Source organism: Falco cherrug, chromosome 3 (assembly GCF_023634085.1).
Source record: "Falco cherrug isolate bFalChe1 chromosome 3, bFalChe1.pri, whole genome shotgun sequence".
NCBI classification, from domain to species: Eukaryota; Metazoa; Chordata; class Aves; order Falconiformes; family Falconidae; genus Falco; species Falco cherrug.
In genome coordinates, this window is record NC_073699.1 from 17077057 (window position 1) to 17093357 (window position 16301).

A 16301-nucleotide genomic window follows, 5' to 3' on the forward strand; every position below is an offset into this window, starting at 1 on the left:
CTGTCACCTGAAAGACAGCCAAGAAAAAAGGGGAGAGGAGAGCTGGTGGCTCCTTTTTCCTCATCTCCTTCCACTCCCTGGAAATTTGCTACTGGTAACAGAAAAAAAAAATGGTAAGATACACTAAAACACCCAAGTCTGGGCGCACCGTCAGGGCTGGATTGCTGCTAGTCTCTCCTGTCTTGACCTGCTGCACTTCTAAGTTCATATGATCACACCTCCCATTCTGTATTCAGTCACTAATGTGATTTGAAAGTGGGTCAAAATGAAATGCTTGCCATTTTGTTGAAATTTAAATAAAAAGGAAAAAAGCAGAAACAACCAAACCCCAATGCTTGGCTTCTCCTTACCCTCACTTTTCTTTTACCATTAACTTATTTATCAGAAGCTATTTAACATATGGAAACCTTCATGTGTGAGTAAACATTGTAATAAAAAAAAGCAAAACAAAACAAAAAAACAACACTGCAGAAAGAAAAGGGGGGAAATCCCAGCTTTTTCAGTCCCGTGAAATACATTTGATTCATTCAAAACTGAGAATGAAATTCAGGGATTAAAAAAAATTATCCCACAATCCCAACTATTCTCACATTTTATGTAACGACTCACACTTTTCAGATAACTCAAAAACATACCATGAATGTTAGGTTTATAATAGTATCGTTAACCCTATCAGTTAAAAAACAAACACAAAAAAATAAAAACAACAAAAAAAAGAATGTCAAATAGGTGAAAGGGATTTGTACTTCAGTCAGTCAGTGAAAAGGAAATAAAAAGAAAAAAACTCAGAAAATCAAGGTGTGTTGTACACAGGAGGAAGTGGTTTGCTCTCACTTTTGGAGTGTTTGCTCTCACAACTCTGGAGTGTTGTCCGAAGGCCCTGGAGCATCGCAGGCCAGCACCTTGCATCCTCCTGGGGTCCAACGAGGGCAAACGGCATCCCAGCTGCAGCCTGTGGGATGGGTACACACAGGTGGGTGAAAGCTCGGTGCTCGTCTGGCAGTTCAGCAAGCCCTTCCAAGGAGCATGTGGGCATTGTCTTCCCAGCAACATCTTCCTGGAAGGGGATATGGATTACAGTTTGCTGCAAATAGTCCACTGCTATCATCTTCTCAAAGCTCAGAGATTTTGGATTTGATTTTTACCCACTGTTGCTTTGTCCACTTAGATGTTCCAATCTGAACCTGTGTCAAAGTGGTCACACCTCCTTGAGGAAGCTTAGGGATGGGAGCCTGGGTTCCTCACGAGCCTCTGCTGCAGGCAGTCCTGCCAGCAAACGGGGACATTTGGCAGAACAGTCATGCTGCTAGGTGCCAGTCCAACAGCCCTCCCTCCCTCACTGCAAAGCAGGCTACAGCCTACAGGGATGGGAGTAGCCCTTGATACCAGGCCACTTACAGTGCTGGGGCTCAGCCCCGAGGACACACGCTCACAGCCGCTTCCCAAACATGGCACAGCTGGAGAGACTGGGATGTGGTAAGCAGGGGTGCAGAGAAGGAACTGGGAAATCATTTAACTGGGTTGAAAACGAATCTCTCCAAATACCTGCCTCCTTTCTCAGCAGCTCAAAAAAAGCAATGCTGCAGAAGGCAGGCTTGCATTTAATAATGATCACAATACCCCAACTCGTTCTTAATAAAGTCTTACAACTCATTGCCTTCCCCTGTGCTTGTCTCTTTTTAGATCGCTGTCCCTTCCCTCCTCCAAAGGCAGGTGGAGGGGCGCCCGGTGTCGCACCACTGGGACCTAGCAAGTGGGTCAGGCTTGGTACAGGACCTCCAGGGACTGTTCAGCTTCTGCAAGCTGATTAAAAGTTTCCGTATTATTTTCATCTCAAATGGTTTCAGATGGCTCTTCATTAGGTGCTTTGTGCTAATAGCTCCTTCTCACTCGCGCAGGCGGTGAGAGGGGGGTTTCATCTTTGTGCAGCCTCAGACATCCACAATGTACCAGTCCACATCTCAATCAGCTTCTGGCCTCCCCCCACAGTCCCTGGAGAACAACAGTCATTACCAGAGGGAAACCCACCTGTTTTAGATGCCTGCCTTAAGATGAGATGGCTCCAAAGCGTTTTGACCTGATAGTTTCAGCTATGCCCAGCATTGCGGGAGAACTGCCCTACCCCAGGGATAGAGGAAGGAAGATGCTGGGGAGTATTAGAGCTCTGAGCATAAAGACAAAGACTCAAATGATCCATCCTGCCTTCAGTACTCTGCAGACCAGTCCCTTTCACACAAGACCTCTACATAATAAGCTCAGTATTTTAGACTAAAGCTGCCACCCTAGAGAGATTTCCTCTAAAATCAGGGAAGAAGGCGTAAAACTTCCAAGGATTCCTTCCTTCCCGAGCTTCCTGATCAAAGCTTTCTTCCACTAGATGCGGCAATCAAGTCACCCCCTTGCCAGCCTTCATCCCAATTAGCCAAATAAACTAAGCTCCTTAAACCTGGAGTTCTGGTTTGGTAATCCCAAGCCATTCATGGCTCTCCTTTGAATTCTTCCTGGCATTTCCCCATACTCTGTCAAGCACAGGTACCAGTCAGTGTGTCCCCCTTTAAAGGGACAAACTCATCTCCCTGTTCCTTCTTGCTCTCCAGTTGCGAGATCCCTTCTGTCCCACTGCTCCACCGAGAGGTCACTTTCACAGGATTACAGGACAACCCCTTCAAGTCCCTCCCTGACACCGTGCTCCCCCGACAGCCTCACTCAGGCTTTAGTCAGAACCTGAATTCTTTGTTCCCAATTACAACACAATTCATTCAACTGCCATAAATGAGCATAAATGAGGGGTTTTTTTTGCACTGGCACTATTTAATCAGTGCAAAAACGATTACATCTTTACTACTCAACAGTGTGAGGGAATATTGCCAGACACCGGTATACAAATCACCTCTGCCATTACAACGCTCCTTCGTGCCCTCCTGGCTCATGACAACCAGCACCTTCCTGAATGAAGACCAGCAGCCAACATGGGCTATTCCCAATGACCAGCTGGTTGCAGTCCCCCAACGTGAAAAGCTGTAGAGGTTATGCCCTACGGGTACAAGTTGTCCTATGCCATTTGGCAAGTGACAGAAAACAGCCTTGGGCGCATCAAATCATCTTGTCCCATGTACCATGGCCTCACCACAGAACATTTGCCTATTGCTCCAGCCTAGTCTGCAAACCCTGACTGAAGACCATGTTGAGGTCTGGATAGAAGCCTTGCTGTAGGACAGGAAGGGTCTTGGAGCTCTTTCTTGCAAAGAAAAGTGGGTCCAGGCTGCCACAAAGACACGCCAAGCCTGGGGCATACAACCAGGGATGTGCACTGAGCTGCTAAAGCCTCCGAGTGCTGAGTGGCACCATGTCAGAAGCCACATTTGGAGCTCAGGGACTCCTACGCAGCCAGGCAACTACGGCGTTTCCTTACTGCCAGCTCCTGCAGCCCCAGCTTCACTGGCTTGCAGATGGAGTAACTGGACACTAACAAAAGCACATGTGCTGCCTGATGAGCTTTACCCCCGTCTTTGCCTTGTAGGATCCCATGTTGCACAATTCCCACAGGGAACAGAGAATAGACAGTTGGCTATGCTGCAGTGATGAGCTGGTCCTCAGATATTTGTTCTATCAGGGCTGGCGTTAGGCATCATACATTCCTGTGGTCACAGAAGGCCCACAATAATTAAGGTAGAGTTGCTTTTGCCACACATACTGAAATATATACATACCATCCAGCTTTGATGTGAGGACATCAAATGAGGCACTAATCACTTCCTATGCTGTCAAAAACTGGCTCTTCCACCGGCTGTCAGCATCTCTTCACCACTGCATGACTTGCTGGAGCCTTCCAAAGAACATGAAAATTTTTATACGTTTTTTGCCCTCTCTATCAAAACTCTCAAACCATCAAAGAGAGGGAAAATGGAGATTCTCAAGCACAAAATATCAAGCAAGGACACACCAGAAGGATAACAGAGCATCCCAACATAACTTTCTGCTGCAGTCAAATGGATGAAACCTACATTAAAATGCAGCTCAAGGTCTACTTGTTTTCCCGCTCTAGATGACACAGTGGAAAAGCAATTTCGGTTGAAAACAAAAAATTTTACAAACATACACCACATACACCTATCTGTGTAACTTGTAAGGAAAACACATTTATTTGGTTACAAAAGTAGGGTTTTTCTGCCACTTGCAAAGCTTGCTGCAGTTTCACAGTGATAAATATTTCCACAGCAGAGACTCTGAGTGGCCACAGCAAAATCCACTTCAAAACCTCCTCTGCGAGACAGGCCCAGTAAAAGACAGCTCGCTACTGACTACACCTTCCAACTTTTTGTTTCCAAATTTCTGTGGTTGGAAGCACTGATGGAATAAAAAAACCCTCTTTTTTTTAAAAAAAAAAAAAAAAAGAAAAAGAAAAAGAAACAAACCCAAAATGGCAAGCAGCCCAGAAGGCTACAAGCCCAGACACCTCTCAGGTGAAAAATATTTATATTGAGCACTGAATTAACGTGAGATCTTAATTTCTTGTATCTTGTTAAAAGTGCAGCATTTGACAACAACCCCAGTGATTAAAGTTCCTTCACCCACAGACCTACAACAGCCCAAGTGACAGCCTTGAGATTTTTCTGTAACATCAGCCTGTGTCGGAGGGAGGGAAGGGGCTTCAGGCACCATGTCGTAAATCCACCCCATCCCTGTTCATCACTAATAACCATATTCATATTTAATAAAACCAAGCCAGATGATTCATTTCAACAATGCCTTTTATTGCCACCTTCTAAGAGATGTTTTCTCACCCTCTGCATTTTACCCTCCACCTGCACTCGTGCTATGGCCAAACCCAGGCTGAAAAGCAAATTCTCTGGGCAGTTTTCTATGGCCCCATGGCTCAGCCTCTGCCAGGATGAGCCTGGCTCAGTTTTCTGCTCCCTGCATGGAGGGATTAGTCTCATCAGAGCACGCAGAGGTGCAGCTCCAGCCCATAGAGGTAATCAGTGTGGTGCTGCTCATAAAGGTGCTGAGTGTTTGTGCCGGGTGTCCCAGGGGCATTTGAGGTCCACACTTAATTACACACTGTTATGGCCATACTCCCTGTAGCACCCAAGCTTGAAAGGTGATGGCAGTAACACTTCTGTCCATGGCTTTCTCAGCCACCTGGGAGCTCCTGCTACCTCCATGGCACACAGGACTACGGCAACAGGAGCAGCACACATGCCTACAAGAACTGGACGTGTAGGCTTGTGCATTAAGACACCCATCTAACAGGCCAGGTCTACACAAACCATCTAGTGCTTTATCACATGTGAACCTTCAGCCTCTTCTAAGGCACAGGTCAGCCGCAATTCTTTAAGGTTTAAGGCACTGTCATTTTGTGCATGGAAGCTCTCACATCATTTAAAATCCTGTTTTGTGTCAAAGTGTACAGGTGCAATCCAAACTCACGCAGCTTGCCTGAAACCAAAAGTGCACCTGAAACAGGAGTAGCTGGATCCCATTTCTGTACCCACAGACCTGCAGAAATTAATGCTGCTGTCATGACATAAAGATGCTGTATGTCCACATAACTGCACTGACAGTAAAGGGATTCATACTTAGCAGTGGTTCAGCTGAAAAGGCACTGCTTCTGAAAAAAGCCTAAAGCACAGATTTTTCAGGTTCTGGGGAACCAACAGTTAAAGCTCTGCTTCCAAATAATCCACCCTGAAGCAGTCATAGCAGGCAAAAGCAGTGATCCCAGCAGCTCAGCAGTGTAGACGATACGGTGAAACGCCACAGCCAGTTTAAGTATAAGCCTCACAGTTTCCATTACTGCTACTGTAATGATTCTGAAACTCTCATTTATTTTTCACCATTTTAGCTGCTAGTTTGTGGCAATTTTTTTTTTTTTTTTTTTTTTTTTTTTTGGGGGGGGGGGGAAGAACCCAAAACCCCAGAGACAGCCCATCCTTGACAGGAACAGTCCTGGCATGCCTGGAATGCATAAAACCACAAAAGAGCCATTTCTGTTCATATTACTCCTTATGAAACCCCCTTTTAAAGAGGACTCAGCACTGGAGGCTTCAGCCACTCAACAGACCCCCCTTCAGGATTGCCTTTCGCTTTGAAATGTGACTTATCAGTCAAACCCCAGGCAGGTTTGTGTATCTGACTGTTGTGTCCTTTGCTTTGAACTCCAGGACCGTTATGTACACAGCCGCCAAACTGGTCAAGCCTTTTCCCTCCCCTCCTTTGTCCCCAGGTTCAGGGTAGATAAAAGCCGCACTAGGCTCGCTGCCCTACCAACGCCAATTTGACTGTTAATTTTACATTTAAGAAAAACCAAATAACAAAACCCAACACCACATACAACGATTATCACCGTTACCCACACAAAGGCCAGAGCAACCACAGTGTGATTCAACAAGACCCGGGCTGCAGCGGGTATCTCTGGACACACACAACAATATTCTCTAGGCCATGCAGTGGTGCAGCTCTCTCTTGCTCTGACACGTCTTTTTCTTGCATTGCTTCTACAAGTCTTTTTTTCACCCTCACAACTTGTTCTAGCATCAGTGTGGTGCTGCTGCTGGCAGCAGGGTGGGAGCATGGTGCAAGTGAGGCTTTGACCAGCCCCCTGCACTTATAGGGATACCTATAGGGCACAGGCTGGGCAGATACAAATTTGCTTTGCTGGAGCGAGGAGGTGACCAACTCGTGTTGCTGCATTAGTGCAGTGCTAAGCATGGCCTCTCTTGAGGTGCTTCAGGAGGGTCAAATCCTGCTCCTGTTTAAGTTCCTAAATAAACTTTTGCTGGCTTCTCTTTGTTCTCTACCTCCCCTCTTCCTCCCCTGACCTTCCTGAAGGTTTCTGGGATCACCTTCCCAGGCAGATCATCACCACAGGCACATGGCAATCTGCAGCGTGAGATTCATGTCCAGTTTGAACACCAGAAAGCACCACCGCAATGCAGGGCAAAGCTGAAACACAGGGACTGTTAACCCCGACTTCTAGCACCTACAGCCTTTTGTCCATGCAGACTGACACAAAGCCCTGCAAAATCCAAGCAGCACTGGTAGGTCATAACCAAGAGGTCTGGCAGGACAAACATTAAAGACTAAGAAAAAGCAGGAAAAGAAGTATCTTGTACAGAACTGAAAAGAAGAAAAAATTGATAAGCAGGAATTCCCCGGTGGTCCAAGTTTATGGGTGTGATTGCTTTCAGGACTTTTTTTTGGTTGTTTTTTTTTTTTTAACACTTTGATTTGCATACAAAGCATCTCTAACAGGAAATATCAGCTGTCCTGGAAAAAAACACAAGAAGGATAAGGATTTTTGCTGTCAAGGGTAGGATGGCTTTCGGCACCGCATGACATGCCAGAAAGCCTCCCTCCTGACAAAAGCAATTCGCAGCGGCACATTGGAGTTCCTCCTCACTCCCAGCTCTGTGTCCCATCCCTGGGGCAGCAGCGCATGATGCAGCTCCTCAGGAGAGCTTCCATAGTTAGAAAACCTGAAAACGAAAGAAAAACAAGCAGGTGAGTTGATTTGCATTCCAGATTTACAATTAACACGGCACTGAATTAGCTTGTAGGAAGTGGAAGAGTAAAAAGGAAAACCGCCAACTTGAAAATGCAAATCTTCACCCTACTACAATTGCAAGCCACAGCTAGGATTCCTATGAGCTAGGAAGGTGCTAGTAAGAACACATTTTTCACTACTTTTTCAATGTGGTCACTTTGTGAACTTGACAGTGGCTTGTGCTATGTGGCTTCATTCCTATCCTATATATAGTCGGTCTCATTTCCTGAACAGAACATGAATGGAAAAAGCAGAAAACCTTTAAAACAATTGTACAGGTCTTTCTGTCTTTTCTTTCTCCTTTTTGCCTTTTATTTCTATCACACTGCACTAAAAAAACCAGCACTTTTAAAATTAGTACAGGATTAAAAAAAAAAATAAATCAATCTTTTCCCAAGGCTCTTGGGTCTTAAAGAATATAGGTTGCCTGCTCTGAAACTCATACATTAACTGTTGGCAGCAAAAAATAAAACTGCGGCATTTTTTTCAATATGTGATATACACATATATGTGTAAAATTGCTCCATACATGGCTACCAGGAATTGTATTTTGTCCCCAGCAGTGAGCACAGTGAGTGAGATTTGTTCAACAACCCTTTGCAGTGGTATTGCAGAACCTCAGCTCTCTGTGGCCATCAACAGTCCCCGCTCCACAGGAAGCACAGCGGCGAGTAAAAACTTGCTTCACAGATGAGTAAGTGAGATGGTGGTAATTATAACACTACAACTCTTTGAGTTATTCCGCAGAACTCAGTTCGTCACCTTATCTGTCCGGGCTTGGTCCCTCTCCTGGTGGAAGCCCACAACATCAGCAGTGAGAAGAGGAACCAGGGCTCCTCCATGCTCCTCTTCCCTCCTGGCTGCTGAGAAACACTCCAGCTTTCCAAGCACAGGGATAGGTCCTATTTCAGACATCACCCAGACACAGCCCAGAGTCCCAGCTGAGCAGCTCTGCCACCGCTCGAGGGCTAGGCTGGCTGTTTTGGGGACCACAGGCCAACTGCAACCTTTAGGGAAGAAACTGCAGCAAAGACCAACAGCATCCTGGGCTGCAGGAGCGGGAGCACAGGTAAGAGATCTCAGCCTCGTTAGACACATGTAGGTACTGCATCCAGTTTTGGGCCCCCTGTACAAGAAACACATTGACAAACCAGCGCACAGTGCAGTGGAGGAACACCAAGATCGCCAGGCGCTGGCAGACTTGCCTGGAAAGACGAGCTGAGGGATCTGGGCTCATTCAGCCAGAGGAAGAGATGGCACTGAGGGATCCAGCAGCAGCCCTCAGCACCTGCAGGGAGGTTACTGAGAACACTGAGCCAGGTTCTCCTAGTGGTGTCTGACAGAAGAATGAGAGACAACAGGCATTATTTGATACAAGAGTGGTACAGACTGGATGTTAGGAAAAACTTTTCTATGTGGTAGGTCAAGCTGTGGAGCTGGCTGTGCACTCTCATCCTTACACGTTTTCAAGACTTGACTGAAGTCATGAGCAACCTGGTCTGATCTCACAGCTGACCCACCTGAGGTCCCTTTCAGCCTGAATTATCCTGCAGTCCTACAAGCCATCTCCTAACTGCCACCAGTGCAGAGGCTTCAGAGGAAAGGGTGGGAATCACTCAGTGCTTGGTTACTGTGATATCCCCCAAGCAAAAGAGTTAAAGAGAAACCACCACATCCCATGACCACAAGGGCCCAGAAGGTACCCCCAGGCACTGTACCTTGTGTTCCCCCTGTAACATGACAAACCACACTTCTGCATGCAGTCCCTCAGTGATCCACATGCAACTGTCCCTCTCAGTTTGGGCACCAGCGGCCAAGGAACCTCTGCAGCACATACCAGAGCAGTGCTGGAGGGCAGTCCCACCCACCCACCCACATCATTACAGAACAAGCAGGATTTCCTAAGCCCTGTGTATAGTGCTGCCTATAAAAAGGCTCTCTGTACTGCCCAAGGCTACAGCCTCTATTCCACGGGATGGAGATCCCTCAAGAAGCCTTCCCTCTGCCCTGCAAGCTGCAATGCTCTGGTGCAGGATAAGCAAGCTACGCTGCCAGCATGGCCTTCTCCTCCTCTCCATCCCTCATGTCGTAAAGGGTGTTGGAGCAATGTCTTCCTTCCAGTCAAAATAACTGGTGTGGCTCAGAGACACGAAATGTTACAACCGAGGAGATACAAAGGGACCTTACAGCCAGCACTGCGGAGCTCTGCCTTCCCAGAAGAATCCATACAAAGCATGAAGCAACTGTCATATGCACCAGGTGGGCAGGAGAGGAAGAGGTGGAAGAGAGGTTCATCTCCTCGCCCCAGGTCACCCAGGAGGTTGATGGCAGAGCCACGAACCGATCTCCTCACCTCTATCCCAGAGCCTTGATGCTCCCACTCCTCTTCATGTCTCTACTTGACAGCCAAACCGTGCTAGGGGGTAAAGCTGTCCTCCTCACACTGCACATAAGCACATTTCTTTTTGGAGACCAAAGCCTAAGGGATGCCAGCTCCCAGCTAGAAGTCAGGCTTGACCAAAATAACATCTTTCAAAAATGCAAACCTGCACCCACATTAAGAAACCTGTCCAGCTTTGAAGATACACTCGCCAAAGTGTTTTAAGATGTGCTCTATTCTCACAGGGCCTTAAAGGGCTCAAAGGGTTTATCCACATGTGGGTTTTTTGTACTTGGAAGTGAGACCAGTAAGCATTTTTATACCTACCTATTCATAGGGTTTTATTTTCAGTACAGAAGAGGGTATCAGACCGCTCAGTTTCAACTCCTGCTGAAACTCCTGTGTGACCCAGGATGGCTAATTTCAAGCAGTTTCTGAGCCCCTGTAGTGACTTGTGCTGGCCTAAATTTCTGTAACTGCATGCATACCGAGGTCTGCACAAATCAGCGAGAGAAACCACAGCTTCAGTCAAAACCAGTACCTTGGTACAGAAATAAAGATTAAAAACCTCATCTCCACCTCCTCGTTGATAGGTGAGGTCTTAAAGCCAGATATGTCTTCAGAAACAGGCTCCCCCCCTCTTTCCACCCTCTCCTTCCTCCATCCTTTGAGCAAGGTCTCAGGGCAATACTTTGCAGCCTTGTTCGCCAGAGGAGAAGGATGCTTTCTGTCTGGGAAGCCGGGAAGACTGTGTCGGAGCAAAGCAGACCCTGGGCATGCAATTACCCAGGCAGCAGCAACAATATGCTAATTCACTGGATCCCTCTGAAACGAAGCACAGTGCAAGTCCCTGGAAAAAGTGAAAAGGAGCCTGTTAAGGAAACTGTGTGAAGGCCTTGTGCACAGCAGCCCCTTGGAGTCCAGACAAGGACGGACTTTGCACAGACATCGTTTTTAGAGCCGAACTGGCAGCCAGCATGCCTCCTCTTCCCGCCACGGAGCATCCAACAGGAGCAAGGGGAACCACCCTCAATGCCAACAGGTCACTCCTGTCCATGGGACAACATCCTTAAGGAGCTGCAAACACATGGAATAGCCCCTGCAAGGGATGCCTCTCCTGGGTAAGCTCACCCTGGACAGATCATGGTCAAATGGCCATGATGCCATGTGCCCTCTCTCAGTGTCCAGAGTTTTCTCACACTTTCAGGAGTGCTGTTTCCTCCTTGGTGTCATCAGCTGCCAAGGTCACATCCCAAGCTCTGCCACTCTGTTCAGGTGCTCAAAGCTCGCTAGATAACTCCAGTCCTCCAACAACAAAGCCAACATAGCAAGAAAAGGAGAACACTGAAATGGTCCTTTGGTGAGTTTACTGTGAGAAGTCAATGCCCTCAGAAGGTCCACACTGACTGACTACCCCCTGGTGCACCAGCCTTCTGACTACTACTGACCAATTCCTCTAACCTCCAACTAGAAGCTATGGCCCCACGCCAGCATCGTGATAGGCGCAGTCTTGCACTCCTAAACCAGGAGGGATGCCTTGCTGCAGGCAGAAAAACCTGCCTCCCTCCTTGGGAAAAGGGGCATAGGAAGGACCAAGAAGGTCTCTGCTGTCTCCCTATGTCGGACAGGCTGCCCACTCGCATGCTTTCAGTGAAGCTTTCAGATGATTACAAGCCTCCTTGAGGAGGAGCAATGATTTCCATCAAAGGCCAGCACAGTTTTAAACCTGAGCAGCCTCTCGTAGGGAGTTTTCTGCTGTAATCCATACAAAGATTAAACTCTGCCAAGTGGAAGAGTTGCACACCAAAGCTCTTTCTGCATGAGGCTGTTGACCACTGAGCTGATATATTGAGGTCAGAGGCTCATCTGTGCCAACACACTTCTTCAGGGACATAAGCGTGGCTTTCGTGCGTATATACATACGACTGTTATCCAATGAGGCAGGGGCAACCAGTTTAACTACAAGAAGTTAACATTCAGCCCTTAGGGTGCACCAAAACTCCTGGGTTCCTGCAGAAGCAGGATCAACAACAGCAAACATCTAGAGAAAATATTTACCAGCCTCTGCCATGTGCTGGCTTTTTTGGAGAGGTTGTTTTTTGAGTGCAAGGCTAAGAAAAAACAGTGTTGGCTCTTGTTTAAAAATAGACTTGTTTGGCATGGACTGAGTTTGGAGAAGATGGGGAAAGGAAAGCACAACACGGAGCTGCAAAGACACCAGCGGCAAGCCATGAGCCCTGGCCTTTGCAGAGCTCCTGGTGGCTGTCTTAAAATTGGAGCACTTCTCACCAGATAATGTGTCTCAGAAGAGATGAGTTTCCTGAAAAGCACTGCCAACACACGGTTAAAAGCTCAGTTCATACAAGCAGCGACACAAATCCGCTTCTGGGTTTTGAGCTGAATATTCAATGCTTTCCATGTTTGCTCACTCACAGGTTATCTGGGCTGCACAATCAGCAAAACTCCCATAAAAACACTCGCTGGGGCTCAGCTACAAGGCAGTCTGTAATGGAGCTGTTCTAGAGAAAAACATAAGTGTTATCGCGCATGGGGCTGTCCCAATACAATTAGTCATACTTGATGGAGAGATATGCACCCTTGCAGGGCTCTTACCACCTTTTCAACAGATGAAGTCAAAATGAAAACATCCTAACTATCAACAACCAACTTGAAAGCTGAATCATGAATCCCAAAAGCAGCCTCAATGCTACAAAGAGATGTCTTCTCCACAGAAGCAGACAGCCGGGTTCCCTCCATCTGTCCTCCGTTTCTTCTTCCCGTATAATTTCCTGATGTTACCCAGTGAAATAACATTTCTTCTTTCACCTCCCCACTCAAGAGACCATTCACTGCTCTGGCTGAGGGGTGCTGTGGAAAAGAAACTGCACCCAAGGAAAAGGCCAGAGCTTCAATGGTGGGAAACAACAAACTGGTTGTCTCCTGTGCATGACCTTGGACAAGTTCCCCAATGCCACTTGGCCTCACTTCCCCACTGAAACAGCAACTTCCCCACCACGCTGGGTGACTACCCCTAGGATGTGTGCGATAGGCCTGGGTTACCAGCCTGGGCTTAACACTGATAATAATCAGAAGAGATTGATGGTGTGTCTGAGCTTCCCTCCCATGTCAGCATCTTGTTCAGTAACATGGTGATCTTCAACACAACCCAGACCATGGTTTCATGCAGCACTTCTATACTTGTGTGCTTCACAAATGTCTCTGTTGGTGTCCTAGCTCCAAAGGTTTTGGCAAACATTCCTTACCACAAAAGCATCACTGACAGGCTGGTGGCTCAGGAAATCCACCTTCTCTCTTCACCGCCTGACAGACACAATTTCACAGGACGTTTTTTTGCATTGACAGTAGCGAGCGATAGAGTAGACTGCCAAATGAATGGGAGGAGTTCAGCTCGTGGCTGGTACCAGAGGCAGAACATTGAGATGCAACTCAATTGTTGAACTTCTCCAGCTGGGAGGCTTACCTGGCCAGGAGGCACCACACCGACCTCACAGGGATCCTGTGGTCACTGCCTTCAGGAAGGACATTGGTGCTTGGCAGGTTCTACGCACATGTGCATGACTGGGGGCGAGAGCAGACAGCCGGTGGTTCCTCTTGTTAGCCGTTATGAAATTCACTTGGAAACAAATATATTTTTCAGAGGACTCCTCCCTGGTGCTGACAAGTATTTTGAGATACCATACACACTGCCAGGACTCTTAGCGAGGTGCAAGGGGAAGCACAACCTGCTCCGAGGGGTTGCCGGCAAGGCCAGGAGCTGCCTAGTGGCTCTGCATCCATGGCAGAGATCAATAACCAAAGCCAAATCTTCCAGATTTGGGTAATTCCCAGGCAAGTCTCAGCCAAACCCACACATCTATGCTCACACCAAAGAGCAGAGACACATCAAGAGCCAAGAGCAATTGCAGTAGGTTGCCATGGCAGTGTGCATGGGTGATTTTATCACCCTTATCAGCTGCAACAGCATTTAGGCCCGTTATCAGAGAACACCCGAGTATTTTTTTTAAGGATGCAATAGGTGGGAGAAGCAGAAAATCAGTCAGCCAGAAGCCAGCAGACAGCACACAAAGCAGCAGCCCTTGCTTTGAGCAAGCTGCCTCCTGTGGGCACACGTTTACCCTGCCCTGGGCTCACACTGGAGTCCACAGGTGATGCAGGGCTCCCCAGCAGCCCCCCAGCCCAGGAGAGCTCTTCCCTGCATGGAGGGACACGCAGCCCTCCGGGGAGCACGGCGACAGCGAGCGGAGGGCGTTCGCCTGCGCTCCCTGCAGCGCTGATGGAAGTAGGTCAATCCTTCTGCTTTGCTGAACCTTTTGGCAGGTTGGTGCTGTGTTGCCGTTGTCGCTTGCAGCTTGTCATTTGTGCTGCGCGGCAGCCACGTCGTTCAGAAGTTAACAAATTCAATACATCTAATTAAATCAACCTTGGCATCCATTCAAAACCCATCTCACTGCCTTTTTTTTTTTTTTCTTTTTTTTCCCCGCTTTTTATTCCCTGCTGTTGGTGGTGAAGAGACAAACCAGAGGAGAGATGCAATAGTGGGTTGCTAAGGGGCGAGACGGTTTTCATCTCTTGGCTATTTCCCTGCTGCTCTCCTGTCATTGCAGAGATGCTTTGTTCTCCTTGAGGGAACGCAACAAACCCACGTGGCATCACTCCTTACACCCCTTCCCTCCTCCCCCACCCCAGACAAAATAACCTTTTCCATCTTCTTGCAGGCTTTGCAAACAGAGTCTAACACACACTGGTGACCTTTTGGCTCCTCTGCTGACACTCGCCACACAGAACGCAGGCTTGGAAAGCCAGCCAAGCTGGCATGGCTGGCAAAAGGAAGGCATATCAAAGCATGGCTTGCAGCACCTGGGCTGGGCTGGACATGCTGTAAGGTGTGAGCACCACCTTCCACCATCAGCCTGAGCAAAGCCAGAAAGCAGCGGGGAGGCCACCAGAGATGGCTCACCCCAGCCAGGGTCTCCTCCGGCTGCTCTCCCATGCAGCTCCCAAGCTCCTCCTTACACTGCTTGATGGATGTGGTCATGAACATGGGCTCACACCAGAGAAGCAATCCAAGACATGCTAGCGGATGGCCACAGAGCTCTTGAAAAGCACCACAGGATGTGGAGCTGCCATTCAGACAGCACCCTCGGTGACACAGGGAGATACCAGCAAGCTGCCCATACCTGTCATCTTCTGCAGCCCAATGCGGACACTGGGACCACCATGTCCAGCCTCTCCTGCCTCTTCGCTGTGGCAGATCCTTCCTCCTCCACTACCTCTTCCACTTCTGCCATGTCCTCCCTATTCTGAGACCACTGCCTGGAAGGCAGGAACGGTGGCACAGCCTGCTGCCCTTCTGTGCCGTGACTCACAGATGCCAGCAAAACCGCCACTCCTGGCTGTGGGAGTTTAATTGAAGGCACCTCGATCATCCCAGAAGAGCACACCTCTGATCCTTGGTGCAAATTTGCTGTCTTTTCCATATCCTTCAGGTATTCCATAGCATTGCTGGGCTGGGGAACCAGGGCTAAGGAATTTGCCAGGTGCCAGCAGACCAAGGCTATGTTGTTTCCTCCAACCAAGTACTGTTTCCTCCTTAGCTTGATACTGAAGATCTCTCTGGCAAGGAGAGAAGAGGGTTATATCTGGATGGCAGCACTTTGCTCAGCAAATTCATCTACAGTCTGTTCCTTGCTATTACCTCAGAGCCATCCTTGACCTCCCTGCTCAAAAAGCAGTTGTTTACCTTCCCATATCTGCACTATTTCCTCTCCTTTAGCCCATCCTCCCTCGAAATAATTCCTAAAATATTCAATCCTAGGCAGCTCTTCCTCCAGACTCCTGAAACAATGCCGTGCTGTGGTGTTATTGCTCGCCAGCAGAAGTGGGTGCTTTGGAAGATCTCCGGCTCCTCGCGCCGCAGCTGCAGCAGTTAGGGGCTGCTCTCCTTCACACAAAACCTACTGCTCATCCTTTTCTCAGCACTATGAAAGCAGTCTGAAAAGCCAAGCACTTTAAACTCCTCTGGGATGAAAGGCACCAGAAAAGTGTAAAATACCCCTCTCCCCCATGGCAGCAGATGTTACAAAAGTTTCTCCGTGAGCGCAGGAATTCATTTCTCTGTAAGCAAGCTCCCTCTCCCCACACAGTAATGACAATGTGTGATGCTCTGCCCAGATGCTCTGCCCAGCTCGGGGCCAGCTCTCCCCTCTGCCCCCTCCCTCGCCTTTTGCATGTGGGCCATGCACGCCCCAGGCTGCACACCAGTAGAGAAATACTTCTGGGTCAAAGGAAAGAAATGGGGAGTAGAGGATACCGATTCAGGGCAATTACCCTGGCTGCTGTGAATCAGCACGCCTT

The 16301-nt window shown here is 48.1% G+C and overlaps 1 long non-coding RNA gene across 10 annotated transcripts in view; it reads right to left on the bottom strand.

The window, feature by feature from the left end:
- Window positions 1-466: 466 nt before the first annotated feature.
- LOC114015953 (uncharacterized) overlaps window positions 467-16301 on the bottom strand; it is a 142065-nt gene continuing 126230 nt past the window's right edge. For 3 of the 10 annotated variants that reach the window (XR_008731213.1, XR_008731217.1, XR_003560157.2), the window contains one exon: window positions 467-7478. This is a non-coding gene — a long non-coding RNA (uncharacterized LOC114015953). The remainder of the gene's footprint in view (window positions 7479-16301) is intronic. The other 7 variants (XR_008731221.1, XR_008731220.1, XR_008731219.1 and 4 more) reach the window with 7 other exon arrangements.